The sequence below is a fragment of the Cyanistes caeruleus genome, chromosome 6, assembly GCF_971803275.1.
Source record: "Cyanistes caeruleus chromosome 6, bCyaCae1.hap1.1, whole genome shotgun sequence".
In the NCBI taxonomy this organism is placed as follows: Eukaryota; Metazoa; Chordata; class Aves; order Passeriformes; family Paridae; genus Cyanistes; species Cyanistes caeruleus.
This window is the reverse complement of record NC_141706.1, coordinates 28497322-28515819: the sequence shown is the minus strand read 5'-3', so window position 1 is coordinate 28515819 and position 18498 is coordinate 28497322. Positions and strand designations below refer to the sequence as shown.

The 18498-nt window shown below is 48.7% G+C and overlaps 1 protein-coding gene across 14 annotated transcripts in view; it reads right to left on the bottom strand.

Moving 5' to 3' along the window:
* The window catches only part of CD82 (CD82 molecule), a 40014-nt gene extending 21764 nt beyond the window's left edge, over nucleotides 1-18250 (bottom strand). Inside the window, exons 1-2 of one of the 14 annotated variants that reach the window (XM_086895010.1) lie at nucleotides 17938-18181; nucleotides 15194-15358 (exon numbers count right to left, since the gene is read on the bottom strand). The gene's annotated coding sequence lies outside the window, so the exon portion shown is untranslated. Of the gene's footprint in view, nucleotides 1-1635; nucleotides 1758-5340; nucleotides 5600-9616; nucleotides 10522-10544; nucleotides 11021-15193; nucleotides 15359-16999; nucleotides 17129-17536; nucleotides 17820-17937 lie in introns of those variants that run through there. The other 13 variants (XM_086895015.1, XM_086895011.1, XM_023927999.2 and 10 more) reach the window with 13 other exon arrangements.
* Between the last annotated feature and the right edge of the window lie 248 nt (nucleotides 18251-18498).

Below are 18498 nucleotides of genomic sequence, written 5' to 3'. Positions count from 1 at the left end.
TCCTCCTTTCCCTGCAGGAGAAACGTTCTCTGAGGCCACTAGTCCTGGAAGGTACTAACACCTAAGGCTGCACTTAGAGAGGATAACTAAGATGTAACTAAATGTTCCCATCCAGCTGGCTTGCTTCCTGGCTTCACCACGAACACATCTCCTGTTAACAGGATCACAAACTGGAGCCTGGCAATCTAACCAGAATGCAAAGGCAGACAGATCCCTAGGTGACGATGAATTTCTGTTGTGGGAGTTACAAATATTTTTATTTTCTTTAACCTAGCCAAGAACTAAGTTAGGTAACAACTTCCTGCACAATGCACTGGACTTCTTACCTTAAGACATCTGATCCCAGGTGCAATCCTCCTAATTTTCAAACCGGAGGGGCAAGTCCCAGTACTCACTGACTTGCTTCCTAGCACTAAAAGCTGTATGCTGCCTATTTAAACTCTGCCCACACTGTTTTGATTTGTCAGGAAAACATATTTGCAAAGCTGTTAGGATCTTTATAGAAGTAATTTCAGCTAATTAAGCAGCAAGGCAAGTTTACTGTGGAAGATATGCCTGAGGTAACAAGAGAAAAATATTGCTTTCAGGGCTCTTCTACGCCTAGCTATTTGTTAAAGACATACCATCTTCAAAGTTTATTAAAAACAAAACAAACCCAAAACAAACAACAAACCCCAACTGTGCATTACAGCATTATGCACCATTCTCTCCTTGCCACATGGCAATGTATCTCTTTCATCGCTTCTACCCATAAAGTAATTCAAAGTACAGTTCTCATGTCAGAGGAGAAAAAGGGTCTTAAGGTTTTGCTTTGAGTTTTCAAGATACTTTAGAGCTCCACTGAAATATTACAGATTTTCCAATTTTCCATTCTTTGTAAATTAACTTACTTTTGTCCACTACATCAATGAAATTCATCAAAACTCCATCTTCTGAAATGGCAGTCATAAGATTAGCAACACTGTCAAACAGTAGGAGCTCTACAAAACTTGAGATAGGTCAGGTTTGAAAGCAGATGAACGTGGAGTTATTACAACCAGGTATATCCACAGGCCACTCAGCAGCAAAAAGCCAACTTAAGTATCAGAGCTAGTGCTGTAGTAAAAGCTGAAGTTTGCCTTCTGAAGTTGGTCAAGCTTTGAGCCTTAACGTCTTGCAACAATGCATGCAGAAGTTAAACACATGAAGTCTGCAGCTTTCAAATTCCACTAGTTGTCCACAATAATTTGTTTTTTCCTCTCCCTCTACACTCCTATTGCTTTGACCATTTGAATTTTCATCCCCAAGAAGCAACTCCCACTCTTTTCAACAATCCTGTATGTGCACATCCAAATTTTCCCTGTCATTCTCCAGACTGATGCCAGCTCAGCAGAGGATTTCATAAGACACCATCAGTGTGCAGAATGGCATTTCTTCCAATATCTCATTCTCCATCTTGTAAAGATATGCAGGATTATTTATGCAGTGTGTTGCTTTGAGGCACTACTGCCATAAAAACTGGGTTGCCAACACAGCCTGGCCAGCTGCTGTGTAGTTCACCCAGGGTGTTTCTTAGCCCAGGTTCAGTCCCAGGACCTGAAGGGAGAAATAATTCCAGGAAGGCATCAACTGATTCAGAACTCAGGGGTTTCCTACCAGGAAGGGATGGAATGGGTCTTCACAGGCTAGACTGGCATCAGGGGATGCCTTCCTGCCCCCTCCATGACATCCAGCTCTCAGGCCTGTTGTTCTCCCAGCAACAGCAATGACAGCAAGACCTGTATGTGAAGCAGGAACATAAAATCCAGGACGTGTGCCTGAGGAGATGCAGACAGAGGCCTGCTTTGTTAGCAACTGCATAGGAGCCCCACCACAGCTCAGAGATTCACTTGTTTTTGTCACAGGAACCTGTAAAACTCCCAGTCCCCCTCCTGTAAAAGGTGACCCCAGAGAAGGACAGGTGACATGAAAAGCTGAATACCTCTGCCTCCTAACCCCTAACCACTGGGAGCAGAGGCAGGAAGGGGAAAATTCATGCAGAGACATTATAACCACATCAGTCAAAGGGCAGAGAGGCTAAGTTAATTTTTAATTGCAATTCTGCTCTACCCAATTAGATCCTGTACTGCCTCCACCCAGCAAGCACTGCATGCTTGGTGCTCACTGAAGTTTATGATATTTGGCCCAGGCTAGCACTGTACAAGCCTGGGCCTTGCAGCTCTGCTGGGAAGGGCTCAGCCTTCTCTGCAGGTTTCTCCCTGATGAGTTCTGGCAGCTGAAACACCTCAGCTGCCAAGTTATTGCACAGCACAAATAAGGGGCTCATTTATGAGTGCAATGAAAGAAAAGGAAGAACCACAAAACAAACCAGAGCAGAACAGCTGTGGAAATCACCATCTCTGTAGATTTATAAAGAAGTGCAAAGTTCATGCAAACCCTTAAAGGGCAGCACACATTCCCAAGAGCACTGAGCTCTGAAAGTCAGTCCCAATACTCCAGCTCAGGTAAAGAGGGCTCACATTTGACTGCATTGACATAGCCTGAGGATGCTGTCCCCTCTCCTCCAGATCCTCTTGCTTAAGGACAGGAAATGACTGGTTACAAAGAAGCTGCAGGTTATTCCTGTGTGCTTTGACCAGCTGCTCCCCACAACCATCCCTCAGGCTCTAACACCAAGGGACCTAAAACAAAGGCAGACCCTATAGGATGCACTACTACCAGCTTCTATCAGGCTAGGATGAGGTCAAACCAGCATCAGATTTGGCTTTCACAAGTTGCTATCTCCCTTGTCCCCACAAACACCCCAAATGCCCTGTTAAGGCTAGCAACTCTGGCTCAGTTCTACTATCCCTCCTGCCTACTCAAGGAGAAACAGTTTGACAGATGCAGAGATGCAGCAGCCAGCACCATGAACTAAGGTTCTACAGCATACCCTAAGGCTCCTGATCCTCCTTCACCTCTTGCATCTGATGTGGAAGGTGGGATCTTTGGGTGAAAGTCCAGCTGGTCCACTGAAGCAACCTCCAGTGCAGCCTCAGCTGATCTCAAGCACTGCAGGTGTTTTCTTGACACAAAAAGCAAGCATCACCTTCCTCACCTAAGTCTTACACCTTGCATCAGGTCATTCCCCTCAAGATATCACAAGGCTGGACACTTAAAATATCTAAAGCTGTCCCTGATCAGGTCTCCTGTCTTTTCTTTCTCACACCACAGCATGGACCAAAGTCAGAAGGGTTCATTTGCAGACAGATTGACCAAGAAATGGTGGAGATGGAGGTGCTCCCACTTCTGTACTCTGGTTGTGTAACTGGCTCCCTCTGCCCAAAGTAACTAGCAGGTGTCCCCAGGAAGGGATCAGCATGCTGCTGGTTCCATAAAGATGTTTATCTGCACAGTAATTTGCATGAGGCTGAGGCCATTTTGAAGGCTAGTGTAGTTACTTTTTGCACTATTATCCCAATCCAGAAGCAGATTGGAAATACAGATGCATAGAGACCTACCGAAGCCAGCACACGAAAGTTGCTCACTAAATGGCCACTTTCCAGCTTCAAGGCAGCCATCCCCATGCAGGAGAGACTGGGGAAGGGACAGCTCAGAAAGTTGTGGGGCAGAGGAGGAAACAGGTTATTCTTTGCAGGATTCTGAGCCCTTGCAGCCCAAAGCTCAGCTGCTTCTCTATCCACGCACATGCAGAACAGACATTTGGCAATCAGAAAGTCTCCTGATCATGACTGATGAGACAGGACAGCTTCACACAACAGTACCAGTTAATGAACAATGACAGAGTTACTAAGTCTCCTGTTAACCAGGTACACCACTGTCCTCAGGGCAGGGACTGTAAGTTACAGCTCCATTAACATACAAAGAATATCCTAAAGAGTTCATCTTGTTGACGTTAATATATAAAGGCCTTGGACTTTCGGTACACCTGGGAGGTACATCTTGTCTCTGGCAAGCAAATAACCACAGAGCTGATGAATGACCCAAGCCTGAATTCATTGAACTTTCCTTTAAGCTTCACTGAGATAATACCAGCTGTGTAACAACCTTGAAAACATAAACAAGATTATGTTTGTTGTGGAGGTTGTCCAAATAGCATCTCTTCACAAGTTACAATGGAAGGACTGAGGGAGAAACTGGATGGTAAAAATTAAGGTGTATATATAAGTATGTATTTTATATATATATTTATATGTGTGTATCTCAGTGATACAGGTACAGTTTCTTTTTGAAGGAAAGTGTCAGTAGAAGGCAGAAAAGTATTTCTGCATATTGCAAATTTTGAAAACAGAACAAACCAGACCCTATCTTATTCCATCTTCTACAAGAGACAGTTTCTTCTTAAGTAGAAGTAATTGTCTTCTCCTCAAGAGAAGACAAGCACAGCTACATCAGCCTGCAAACTGCAGCATCACACTTAATTACCTGCAAACTTCGAATTATCTGCACATTCATGTACTGCGAGACCCTAACAGCACCTGCAAGACATCTGCAGGATAGAGACTCAAATGTGCAGGCAGTCCCTCTGCATTTGCTACTCCTGGGGCAAAGGGAGCAGACTAGAGCAAGGCAACAGCTGGCTTCAAGTACTGCAGAAATACCACTGGAAAAAACAGATTTATCAGGAGTAGTTTCTGAGGAAACTTAGCAGCTCACATTGCAAAGGTAGATTTGTTCCTGGTGTACCTGGTAAGACATTCAGCTTTCCTGTCTGACTTCTGTAGTAACTATACTGTTGTGTGAATTTTCTGACTAGCAACTGCATTCTCCAGCAAGATCCTGGATTAGAAAGCACCCCAGGACTTCCTACAATGGCACAGATTTTTCTGTATGTTTTATCAGAGCAAGCACATGTGGTGTATTTTGTAAAAAGGAAATGCGTATTTTAGAAATGTGCTTCTGATGCTCAACGGGAAGTGATCAGATATTTATAAACCACTGTCGTATCGTTAAAAAGAAACCAAGCCCACAGTTCAGTATCAAAGAGCAGCAGAGGTTTTAGAAGTGTGTTTTAATCTCTATGTTTACAAGCAGTGTAACACATTTTGAGAATATCTGGCCTTCACACTTCAGTTTGAAAGCCAACATTTAAGTAGTTCTTCAGTCCCTACAACTGGCAAATTGAGAAAGTTCTTTGCTATTTTCAGCCTACACACTCATGCTTGCACAGCATGACAGTATTTGTAGGACAGCATTTCTCCGATTTAAGCAAAACTTTCCATACATAAAGACCAGAGATCTGCCAAAAAACGGGAGGAAAAAACCAACCCCAAACCCCACTGTCTCAGACGTCATTTGATTCTCCTCTCCCCCTGAAAAAAACAAACAAACAAAAAAGGTAGAAGAAATTAATCAACTTACCAAAAATAGCAGACAGAAGAAATAGCCAAAAGTACAGCTTAGTGGACTTTCTCTTTTTAATTACCACATATTAGAGCGTTAGTTGTGCAACAAGCTCTGCAGGCCAGGTCCAGAAAGAGGTCTCCACACTGACTAAAGCCAGCACACAATGCAGTAAAAATGCAGAGTTTTCACAAAACTGGTTGGGCAACTCTGTCACTTGACTACATTGGCTCTTTAATCGCTTCAACAACGAGACCAGCTCAGCTTTGTTTACTGCACTTGGAGCTGCCAGGCTGCAAACCTAACCTCTGAAATGGATGTGCCCACCAGCTCCCACACCTGTCAGTGGCACCAGCATGTCAAAAGCAGTCCCCCTGCTCTGGTCTGCCCCACATCTCCCCACAGAGGAGCAAAACCTGCGAGCAAGACCTGCACTCCAAACTGCAGCAGGGAGACCAGCACTGACAAGGAGCATTCTGCTTGTGCTCAGGTAACCTTCTCCCCAGCACGGTTCTGCAGCACAGGGGATGCTTCAAAGTGCTTCTCTGTGCCAGTCATCAGCCTGGAAACCCCAGGTGCAAGTACATGCAAGGGACAGGCTTCCCTAACTTCCCTCTCATGCAAGCAATGCCTCGGAGGACAACAAATCTCCTCCAAGGAGTTGCACAATACCCCTCGGCTTGGAGATACCTTCCTCAAACTCAGCAGCTTTTTGCTGCCTCCCAAAAGTACCACAATCCAGGCAGGAAGAAAGCCCTTTTTAATATTTTATGAAACAGCAACAGAGATTGTGAGACTTAGGTAGCAGCCAGGTAGTAGAAGTGATTGTTACCTTTCCTGCCTCCTCCTCCCATAAAATGTAAGAGGTCAAGGACTTTTTACTGTAAAGTTCCCTTTCCAAACAAACTGGAAAGTTTTCAGTTACTTCCATTTTCTCAGATGCTAGGGCAAATAACTAGTGGGTGATTAGATACAGCATACCCATGACAAACATGCTTCTGAGAAGTTACAGCATCTGCTTGACCCAGGAAATGAGGTTTCCTACTCTCTTGGTTCTTTTCAGGAATTAGCAAAGAAAGTAGTTTTACTTCAAGGGCAGGAAGTTTTCCACAGCTTAGCAATTTGCACAGCACTTGAACAAACAACTTCTCTCCACCTCCCCTTTGCTTATTGAGTCTTCAGACCACACACCTCCACAGACAGGTGGATAGGGCTGAGCAGAGCCTGGGCACCAGCACCTGGCATAGGAAGGAAGCTGAGCTCACCCAGCATCACTCCCAGTAATTGCAGGTTCTTCTGGAGTTCATTTCATAGCTTAAGCCAGACACTTCTAGAAATCAAAGCACTAGAGACTGCCTATTCAGAAGGGCATAGGGCAATGAGCACTCCCTTGTCCTTCTCAGGTTAAACCTCCAGAGGAGCTCAGACACCCTGCCAAACTATCTGACTCACCAGAGCAATGAAGACCCTTGCAGCTGACAGCCCACTGGAGAGTGGAAGTGTCTTCTGCCACCAGGATTATCCCTAAGACCTCTCCCCCTAGAGTAGTACATGCACATGGTCTCAAGTGGCAGAAAGGAAAAAAAACAACAAACAAACCCAAAACCCACCACAAAGCAAACAGAAGATGCCTCTGGCTTTGTTGTTCCAAATGACTGTGAAGCTTTAGAGTGAAGTAATCTTCCCTGAACAACAGAAGAGACAGGCTAGTAGTCTACTTTAATCATATCACATGCTTTGTATCACATCCTTCACTGTTAGCAAGGCACTGATCTAAAGAAGCTGAGGCTTTAACCCTTTAGCCCACAGATCAAGGAGAGCTGGAAGAGTACTGCAAACCCGTCATGACTAGAAAGTGAAAAGTGCCTCAGGCCGCAAGGGGATACATCTTTTGGCTTGTCATCAGAAACAGTTGTCCCTTTATTATTTGTAATTTTAGGAAACTTTGGTTTTGCCAAATAGACCATCTGCAAATACCTGAACCACTCCTGTGCCCCTGCTACATGGGATGCTAGAGCAGAAGAGCACAGACCAGCAGGTGTTGACAATCTCCCCTGTTCAGCAAGGTCTGCCCTACCATCACCATGGGCCTCCAATCTGAAGGCCCCCACTGCAGGCTGACAGTATAGGAATCAGAAGCACAGGATTCCTGCTAGATTGTCACACAAAGTACCTCGTGATCTCTCCCAGATTTTCATACCAGGGAAGATAAGGGAGGCAACTCAGCCAAACCATTTGTTGCAAGCAGACAGGGCCAGCTGAGCCTGGGGTCTCCAAACTCTGCACAGAATCACACACAGTGGCAGCAGTGACACAGCCACAGAAGGTTACTCCCGGACCCAGCCTCTGCCCCAGAAGAAGCTGTACTTCCACCAGACCATGCCAGGGTCACACGAGACCTTGTGCCCTGCTGGAGCATAGTCTGCCCTGCTGATGAGGGGAGCATCGTCACAGACAGTCTGAGGATGAACATTTCACAACATCCTGAGTTTCATGCCACAGATGCCACTTGACACTACCAAAGGGTACGAGTGGAAAGAGAAAGACAGAACTATAAAAAGCTCCTGAGGAAGGGATTCTGTCTCAAGCAGCCCCTGTTTCCAAAGTGATGACATACAGAGGGCAGGAGGGCAAGAAAAGACAAAGTGCAGGACTTGAAACCACAGATATTTTGAGTAATTTTCTGCTATTCAAAAACATTCACCTCAACCACATTTTCCCTTTCCAACATCATGGTAAATAATACAAATAGTTTCACACTTGTAACTGGCAGCAAGTAACCTTGCTGCCCTGATCACTCTGAGGATGCAACTCAGAAGCTATTTCAAAGCTTTTTTTGGAACAGCCAGTCCAACAGGGGCTGCTGTACAGTCTCTCAGACGTACAGCAGCATTGTCTAGCACTTTTTCCTTTCACCTTTACAGAACACTCTCCTCATGCCAAGCTCTTCTGACAAGAGACAGAAAGTGGAAAAGAAAGCAACATTGTACAGCAGTAAAGAGCAACGCTGTGAGGAGCAAGAATAACGCAGCATGAGCTGTTACAGAAGCTGCAGTGAAGCTGCTTTGTTCCCTATAGAAGCATTTTAGGAAGTGAAATGCCACAATAAGAAATCTCAGAGGACAAGGCTGGAAAACAAAGGGGTCCTCTAGAAAACACTTAGTCAGCTGGAAGAGATACCCAAAAACTTTTGGTTGCCCTTCTATGAAGATGGCCCTGAACTCCAAGGCAGGCTGCAATACACAGAGGTGTTTTGCTACCCTGATGATTGCTACGTTACCATGCAGGCAATCCCAGCAGAGTTAATTGGAGCAACACAAGAGCATTGATTAGTGATAGACCTGCCACCTGCAGTTAAGATCACTCCTATAACACCATTGCAAAAAAAAAAATAAAAAGTCAATCAATCCTTCAAAGCAAAACGTGTGTAGGTTCTGGACAGAACTGCTTCAAGCCAAGAAGAACAGACATATGGGATAGGTTCCCTAGGAATTTGGCAGTTAAAAAAGACAGCAAGAGTTTGAAAAGCTAGGTCTGTTTTGGGAAAAAGAGGGGCCTCCTTGGAGTCTGCAGACCTATGCATAGTGGTCTGGAAAACGGGTTCAGCTGAACCTGAACCAAGAGAGGCTGGGTGGCCTTTTCTTTCCTGAAAAGGTCTCCTTTTCTATATTTAGAGCATGAATATTTCAGAAGACAATTTGATGGAGGAATTCTAGAAGAATAAGATGGAAAAAAGTAGTTCAGAGGTATTTACTTTAAAATAAGAAAGAACCCAAAGTAACTAATTTACAAATAATCCGATGAGCCTCAGTGCAGACATAAACGCTCGCATTTCAGAGGAAAAAAAAAAAAAAAAAGCATGCTGTTCCATCTTTAATCAGTAAATCATGATTGAGGCTAAGACTACTTTCTAATAGGATTACAGACACAATTTTTTCTTACTTGTCTCTGTCCCACCGCATTGTTGTCTTTCCCCTCACAGCTCACCTGGTTTTACTTCACATCAGCTCCACAAGTTTTAATCAAGCCAAACTCACCAATCACCTAAAACTGCAGCAAGAGGTCTCATGCATCCTACCTGGGCAGGTTATGGTTGTCACACACGGCTCCCTCTGCCCCCAGCACACCCATCCACCCCTTGCTAGTGCAGCAGCTTGAAACCCATTGCCTGCTCCTCCTCTGACAGGAGGCTGCCAGCAGGAGATCCACGCATCACAGGGCACCAGGGCTTTCCACTGACATCCTGGGCACAGGAATAACCATCAGACAGCACCACAGTAACACATCTGCTGACCTGGCTCAGCTCACACACAACTCCACAGGCTGTTCTTCCTGACAGCAAACATCCTGGGGCAAAGGCTGTCTGTCTTCTGGGCAAACAAGGAGCAACTGCTCAGGTTCCCATGGGATAGCACCGGCCATCTACTTGTACACACACCAGTGGGTCTTGCCTGTGGCTGACAGCTGGGATAGGAAGAGGTTTCCTCTCTGCCTGAAGCTGCACAATGCAGGAACCTAGTGTTTTACTACAGGATCAAGTCTAAATCACTGCCACAACAGCCTCCAAAGCTTCAACACGATGGACTGGTAATGAATGCACAAACACTCAGGCTCTGAGGCCACCAGCAGGACTGCAGCATCAAATCAAAGAAGCCTTTGAGATCTTGGACTTGGGAATTAAAGCAGCTTGCCATTCCTCAAAATAGCCCTTCCTTGAAGTAGTCTCTTCTGCCAAAGCAACAGCCAGTTTGATGAAGTTTTTGACATTTAAAAATTCCCATGAAGTTTTGGCAACTGCATTTTTGTCACCTCAGTTTCATTCCAGGAAGCCATGAGTCACAATACCTCCCCCGGGGCAAAAAGGGTGAGAGGAAAACACTGACATTTCAGGTCCTCTCACATCAGGCAGGAAAAGCACCAGCAGCTGTGGGCATCACCTCCAACCCCTCAGGAGCTGCCAGAACCACCCCCATTTTAGCTGCATTCGCAGCTAAAGTGTTCTCACCCTTGGAGGATCAGGGGTGAAGGAGCTGTGCATGGGGAGCAGCCACCCCTGCAGCAAGTCCCATGGAGGGGCTGGGGTTCACCTGCAAGGCTGATCACTGCCCCACACCACCAGCCTGCAGGAACTTCTCCTGCACCCGCAGCCTCTCCCCCCACTCCTGTGCAGTCTCCCCTGAGAAGTGCAGCAGAGCCCGTGGGAAGCAGGGCTGTGCCTTTACCTTGTTTCACAGGGCTCACCAGGGCCTCTCCACACAGCTGTGGTGTAGCACTGTTCCACACAGCAGCTGCCGAGCAGAAGTCTTCTCTAATTAAAAGAGCTTCCTTGGGGAATAGGCAGATCTACTGCACAGCTCGGAGCACTCTTTAGTTATTCCATGTGCATAGCTGCAAGCCAGCATTAGAAAGGGATCTGAATGCAAAGAAGAGTCCAGCAGCTTCTTATGCTGCCGGGAAAGTACATTTAGGCAGCTGGAGTTTTATCTGGTTTGGGTTCCTCCCTCCCCCGAAAGACTTCAGAGGTGAGCATAATTAGAACTCCTGCCTGCCTTTTAAGCCCCAGTTTCTTCTAGCATGCAGCATAGATGTTTGGTCAGTGCAAAATACAAGGCAGCAGCAGGAGGGGAAAACAGCCTTGCTAACCTGCAGGTCAGCAGTCTGTCTCCTTAATCCAAGTCCTGCTCTGCTTCTGTGTTTTACAGGGAGCCTAGACACAGGCTAGAAGAAGAAAGGAACACGACACAGAAGAAAGGGAATGAGGGGACAGGAGGCCAAGAAAGCATGCTGGGAAGTTGAGGACATTCCAGCAAAGCCACTCAGGACTGACTCATCCCCAGCAACTTCAATCCACGACAGACACATGACCGGTTCCACAGCAGGCAAGAGGATGCTTTGTGCCACAGCACCACATGAAAGAAGTCCCAGAACCAATGCAGCCCTAGAGACCGTGTCCTGTCACCACACCAGCCAGAACAGCACCCTTTCATGCAAAGAGTACTCTACAAATTCATAGATTACAAGCTGACAGGAGAGGAGCAGAGCAGACTGCATGGTGACTTGAAATCAGGCATGCTAGTTCTGGGGACCAAAATCCAAAAAACCCCTTGATACTGCCACCACTGAATATAGAACTTATTATCAATTTCTTTCCACATACATTCTAAGTAATATTAAGTAAGCCACTTGCAGGACCAAGGAGAAATCAGAAAAAAAACATGATGTAGGAAGGATATAAGACACTCCCAACACAAATATTTTTTCTTCATTTACTAGAACAGTTAGAAACTGAAATGCTACAAAAGGTATAAACTTCCCTGGAAAGGTCTAACTAGAGCACTGAGGCATTTTGTGCAGTAGTAGAGATTATCTAGTTAATTTAGAGTTTGCATTTGATTCCCAGCATAACTGCTAACCATCTATCACAGGAGACATATCAGTTCTGTGTTTAGGATTTGCAAATTTTTATATTATGGGATGAGAGTAGAAGCCCTTGAAGTCCTAGTGAAGTGCCAAGATGCCCTACCCACCCCTGCCCTGCATGCTGCTCCAGAAGCCCTGCACCAATACAGCTCAGGTCATGGCCCCACAGCAACCCAATGCACAAAACCCCAGAGGCAGCTCACTCGAACCTGTGCCAGTCTGGTGCACCAGCCCAAGCAAAACCAGCATCCTGGAGCAGGCTGCTTTTAAAACTAGACAGACAAGGTGCTGCATGAAGCCTCTCCTGTAGAGGCAGGAGCTGAGGGTATCAAATTCCTGTGTAGTCCCTTGAACACATCCTGGTGAGGGCACAGAAACCTCACAGAGCAGAGGCAGTGTCCAAAGCAAGACGCTGGAGAAGAGTGTGGTCAGATCCAGTGACTGAAACCCCTCTTCCAGAACAAATCTGGGAAACAGCTTCCTTCATTCCTTCATTCATTTACCAACAGGTAAAGCTACTTTACAGCGTATTCAGTCCCTGCTGTGCAAACCCCTCCAAGAGTAATTCCTTTCCCAAACTATCTACTTGGCAATGGATGGGGAGCAGGAGGGACCAAGGGCAGTTCCCAGCTCCAGCTGTGGGAAGATCAGCTCGAGATGCGTGGCTGCAGCTCTGACAGCTCATCTGCTCTTTTGCTTGTGTATGAGAGACTGAAGCAGACTTGTTTTGCCTACAAAGGGAACTCCCCGTTATGTAACTTCAAATCTTCAGGCTGCTGGATATCCTAATGTATACAGTTCGTCCCAGATCAGCGATTCTCCAGTACACATGGCCGTGGGATTATCATCATACTGGAAGAGATCAGCAATCTGCTTACAGCTCAGTAACAATTTTGTAGTAAAGTGCTTTCATCATGCACCTGTCTCAAGGCTGTGTTTGCTGCAAAGCAACTAAAACCAGCAGCCTAGCAGCATCCTTAACAAATTCCACCAGTACTTCTCTTATGTTCAAGGCTTTTCTGGTCCTTCTAAGCTCCTGAGCTCCTTAGAGACAGACAGGACACTTACCACACCAGCAACTTTCAGAAATGAAGTACATGCACTGGACTTTGCTTTGACTTGCTTTCAAATGGTGGTGTCCCAGTAGGTGGTGTCCCAGTTCTGAAGCTCCATCAAGGAGACAAAGAACTAGAGCAGTCAGCCAGGCAGCCTGTGCACACACCTCTTCCCACAGGACAAAGCCTGTCCCCAGCTTAGTCTCCTTCTGTTTCTCCCCTGTATTTACTTTGGATGAGCCACAAACCACCCAGCTTCCCATGCTCTGTTCTGTTCAAAAAGACACATGCTTGGGTTCAGAGCTGGCAGTCTCCAATCCCTGTTCCCATCCCCACAGGCTACTGTTTTATTCCCTTTTTCTTCCATGATCAGCCAGGCAGTCCCTTCTGCAGAGCTGCTCACAGTAACGCCTCATCCTTCTTCCAGAAAATTAGCTAGCTCAGAATCTGACAGAGCACACAAGAAGTGATTTAAGCAATCTCCACTATGCAGTTCCTTTGCTTCACTTATCACCCCATCTAGACTGAAGTCAGCCATTAACTGCTTCAGTGTTTCCAATCCCTGATAGCCCAGAGAGCTTTCAGCAAACAGGCTCTGCCACAGCCAACCAGCCGTCAAGGAACTTTTGGCACTGACTGTGCCTCCTGTATTATTCCTTTTACCATGCCAAGAGAGGCTGTAATTTTTAGCCTTTCCTCCATTTCATTCCCTCTAAGAATACAGAAGAGCCAAAAAGAGACAGAGGTGGTTAGGTAATGATTGCATCTCATTAGGCAGCTGCTAAAGGAAAGGTGGCTCACTCAGCTATCCCTTCACACGTATGTCATTAATCAGTAGCCTGTAGAAAGCTCCAATCCCACGTTCCTCCAACAGATGCATTAGTGCAAGGACACAGTTCATTTCTTTGGTCATTAAAGCTGACAACCACATGGTGGAGGGCAGGCTACTGGGCCCAGCTACCCCTTTGCTGCACAAAAGGACTCCAGAAAAAGGACTCCAGATCTCTGGATGTCATGATCCATGTTCAGAGACAAATGAAGGGAGGGAAGGAGAAGAATGGGATACAGATGTCACGCTCCTATTTTTGAGAGGTGAAGTTAACGCACTCTAGAGTGAATTCCTGAGCACCACTACCATAATATACCATTGTATTATAATATATCATTCTACCATAAATATACCTCTGAATTACTACCACAATTCCTGGCAGTAGCAAGTTCGTTTTGCTGCACGTAAGTTTTTCCACAATGGAAACTGAGGAGTTAGCACAAGAAGGCTGTGCCTCCAATCACCCCTTGTACACAGCCCCACTGGAAATATCGCTACCTCCTCCAGCCTTCCAAGATGCGCAAACAGAGCCTGAGCCCCGGCAGACCCACCTCCTCTAGCACCTCCCACTCACCAGCCAAGAGGAACCAGGAAAAAAGTGTCTGCCGTGCCACAGGCACCTTTAAAGTGGAGCAATAATTACTGCTTCAGAAAGCATGGGGCATGATTCAAGTCCCAGCATCTCCCTGGCACTCCCGTAACAGACCCTATCCCATCAGTGCCCAAAGGTCTTTGTGGCAATGCCCTTTTGCCTGTGCTGTGTGCTTCCTGCTGGAACAATGCCAGCAGGCACCAAGAACCACAGCCATGGTTTGAAAAGCGCCCTGGGGCCTGTGGCTACCTGTGGCTAGCCTGCAAAACTCCCACCGGCATCCCTCTGACTTAAACATCTGCTGGATGAACACCTGCGGGCCTGCGTAGACCCCTCCTGCCTTACAGCTGTGAGAGCTGGACACAAAGTAACAGAAGAGTGATAAAACCTTTCCTTGGTTACGGTCAGATGAGAAATTTCATGTGAAACCCCCCCTTGCGCTTCAAAGAGCTTGAAGCAGAGTGGTCTGAGTAGCAGGGACAAGAAAACCTCCACGGAGCTGTGGGAAGGTCTCGTCAGAGCATTTCCCGCACCAGTTTACAGCTGTAGGTCACACTACACCTACCTGTCACCCGAGAATTAAATAGAGACCATAACAATAACGAAGAGAGCCCAGATGAGCCGCATCATTAAAGCTGCTAAATCCTCTTAAGGGAGGAGCTTCCATGCAGCAGGACAGAGATTGCCCACAGGGAGGGCTTTCTCCAGGCTCTCAGCCTGCAGCTTGCTCTATTTCTGTCACACGCAGGTAAGAAGCTGAACAAACACTGCAAGACTTCACCCAGCCCTGCAGCACAGCGATGAGAATGTCGTCTCAGTGCTCCCCAGAGCCCGTGACAAAGGTGGAGAAACCCCAGCCAAAGAGGGGTTTAGGTCCAAAGAGGCTACACCAATCGAAGATATTTTGGCAGCAAGATATTTCTCTGAAAGGGGTGTTAAATGATACAATGTTAGGAGCGAGGAGAGGCTACTCACTTCTCTGAGCCACTCCAAATCCACACACAGGCTTGCAGAGCAGTTGGCAAAGGTTCTCATCTGTGTGGGCTGCCCAGCACGCACAAGCACCCACGGATTTTTTCTTTCTTCTAAAGAAGCACAACTGCAGCTCTACGAGTTCCTGCTCCAGCCAAATGACCAAAACTAAATGGAAATGTTAAAAAAACACCTCACTGTTGCAGGAGGTTCTGCTGTGGAACACTGGCAGGTCTTCTGACACCCGAGCAGTGACACTGCAGAACAGGACACTCACTAACTGTACCACCCAGTGCCCTTCTGCCTCATTAACACTTTCTTCCCATTTAGTGCTCATGAAGTATTTAGTAAGAGCTGAGTAATTTGTCATTTTTACAGTTTGTCATGTGCTTGACATCAGCATACAGCAGCACATTACTGAGAGTGCTCCCCTCACTAGACACCTCCATCTAGATTTTCAGAGCAGTGTTTCTATACTTTAACCTTGTGGACCACCACAATATTCTAGCCACAGGCTTCTGCTTAACAGTTCTCATGCAGTGAGCAACCTCCACAGCAGCAGGTTCACATCTCAGGCTTCAAAGGGGATTTTTCTTAAGCCCAAGACGTCTGAGAAAGCAAAAAAAAAACAAAAAAAAAACCAAAAAAAACCCAAAACATGGAGAGGAAGTATCAGCGATGGCAGATTTCAAGACAGCACTCTCCAGCTGTTCACCCTCGCTTGCACAGAAGCCCATGAGTGTTGTCAGAAGCTAACAACCCAGAGGCCTCACAAGTGGTGGGATGTGTTACATCCCTGTGAGCCTCTACCCTCAACAGCAGCTCAAACACCTCCAAGGGCAGCTCTTCTCCCCAGCCACTACCTCTGAGAGCACTGCAATAGGACACTGTCTCTCCCTTGCACAGCTAATAAGTGTCAAGCTCTCATCTTATACACAATATGCCAGAGCTTGTCCAAGACATAGGAACACTTCATCCTAAACTAGCTTTACTAAAGCCAATGTTTAGATTTCAGGATGGTTTGGTTTGGATTTTTAGTTTGTTATTTTTTTGTACCTAACACCCCATTTTACATGAAAGCATACACAGCAGATCTTTAATGCTCCGGAGCAGAATCATCATGTCTGGAGTGCAACAAGCTGCAATCCCCTTATCCCCCTTATCAACAGATTTGTTACCAGTCACACTGCAAATGCAATTCTCATTCCCAACATCTACCCAGCTGTTGAACTGCAAGCACTACTCTGAACTCCTCACAGCGATCTCAGAAAGGAAGGGCGAAAAAGGGACACAACAGGCTGGGCCAGCACCAGATTTCTCTAGTACGGTAAGATCGCTACAGAAGCATCTAATCCACATCTTGGAAATCAATCAAGACAGAGCCGACTGAAGCCAGCTGTATGCCCAGTCTGATCAGCAGGCAGCAGAGGCACTCGGCCGATATCCCCGCACAGCAGCAGCCGCCGGGCCGGCAGAACCCGCTCCTGCTGCAGCTGGCCAGGCTCCCTGTCAGCTCACACGCCAGGGGATCACAGCTCAGCCCCCGACTCGACTGTGGAGGGGCTGAGAGCGTCCAGCAGCGGGGACCGGCGCCCCGAGAGGCTTCCCGGCCCCGCATGCAGCCGCCGGGGGCTGCCGAGCCGCACTGGGGACTCCCGCCGCGGCCACCAGAAAACCCTGCAGAAAACACCCGCAAAGTCCCCGCCGGGCACGGCCCCCGGCCCGGCACGCCGAGACCCCCGGGCCGAGGGGAGCGGGGTGTCCCGGCCCGGCCTCCCCCTCCCCGGCCCCTCGGGGCGCAGCGCCTACCTGCTCTGCTCGGCGGGCTGGGCACGGCTGAGCTCGGCGGAGCGCTCCCTGCTCGCCGATGTGCCCCCGGGGCGGAGCCGGCTGCTGCGCTGAGCCGGCCCCGGGGCGGGCCCCCGCCCCCGGCCCTGCCCTGCCACAGCTCCCGGCCCTGCCCTGCCCTGCCACCGCCCCCGGCCCTGCCCTGCCCGGCCCCCGGCCCTGCCCGGCCACCGCCCCCGGCCCTGCCCTGCCCTGCCCGGCCACCGCCCCCGGCCCTGCCCTGCCCTGCCCGGCCACCGCCCCCGGCCCTGCCCTGCCCGGCCCCCGGCCCTGCCCGGCCACCGCCCCCGGCCCTGCCCTGCCCGGCCCCCGGCCCTGCCCTGCCCTGCCCGGCCACCGCCCCCGCCCCCGGCCCTGCCCTGCCACCGCTCCCGGCCCTGCCCTGCCCTGCCCGGCCACCGCCCCCGGCCCTGCCCTGCCCTGCCCGGCCACCGCCCCCGGCCCCGGCCCTGCCCGGCCCCCGCCGGGCGCTGCTCGGAGCCGGTGCCTCCCCCGGACCCGCCGTGCCCGCCCGGGGCTCCGCTCAGAGCCCGGCACGGCCCGCTCCGAGCCGCTCCTCGCTCCGAGCCGCTCCTCGCACCGAGTCACGCGTTTTCCGCTGCCCGCCCGTGAGGCCTCGGCCGCTGGCTCCCCCTCTCCACCTGGGACCAAAGCAGCCCGCTCCGCTCGGCCCGGACTTGACGGGCCAGGCAGGGCGCCGGGGACCTTTGCCCCGCTCGCTGCACTTGCCGTGAGCCCGTCTCCTCCCGCGAGTCCCCTGCCTGGCCCGTCAAGGAGCTGCAACAAGTGCACACACCATCGCTCCTTAAAGCCCTTTCGGGCCACTCGCACAGCTTGGCTGGTGCTGCGAGACGCGCTCTGTGGCTCCCTGCCCAGTGAAAGCAAGCCTGATGACCCACCGAAAGATTTTTCCAGCGGGCAATTTCGCTGCCCCAATGAATCCTGTAAACATCACCCGTGCTGCACATTGTTCCCCCTCCAAACCCCGTTAAGCTCTTGTTTGCCCCAGTGCCTCCAGCACTGTGAAGATGGTGAGGTGTCCGCATGCTGTGGCTGCTGTTTGCTCTGCTGACCAGTGCCGCTGCATTGTTTCCACGGGCTTCTCTGTTTTGTGCAGCGTATCCGCTCTGCGCAGCAGGCAGCAAGCTCAAACCACCAGCCCTTTGTTCTTGGCACGTGGCATAATTAGCCCAATGGGATCCTGCCTCTTCTCTGCTGGTAGAAAGAAATAGAAATGATAAATAAAAATAAAAGTGATCCTCTGTAAATCCTCTTTTCAGAGATCCTGAAATCAAATCTATCAAGCCAATCCTAAAATGAAGGAAGATCAGGGGGTCCCTCACCCTTCTGAGGAGCAGCATTCCTCACTTTGATGTATTCTGCTGTCCCGGCAGGAGGAGGACCAGGCAACTCATGCATCTCAAGGTTCCAGTCCTCACTCCTGGGGGCAGCAAAAACCG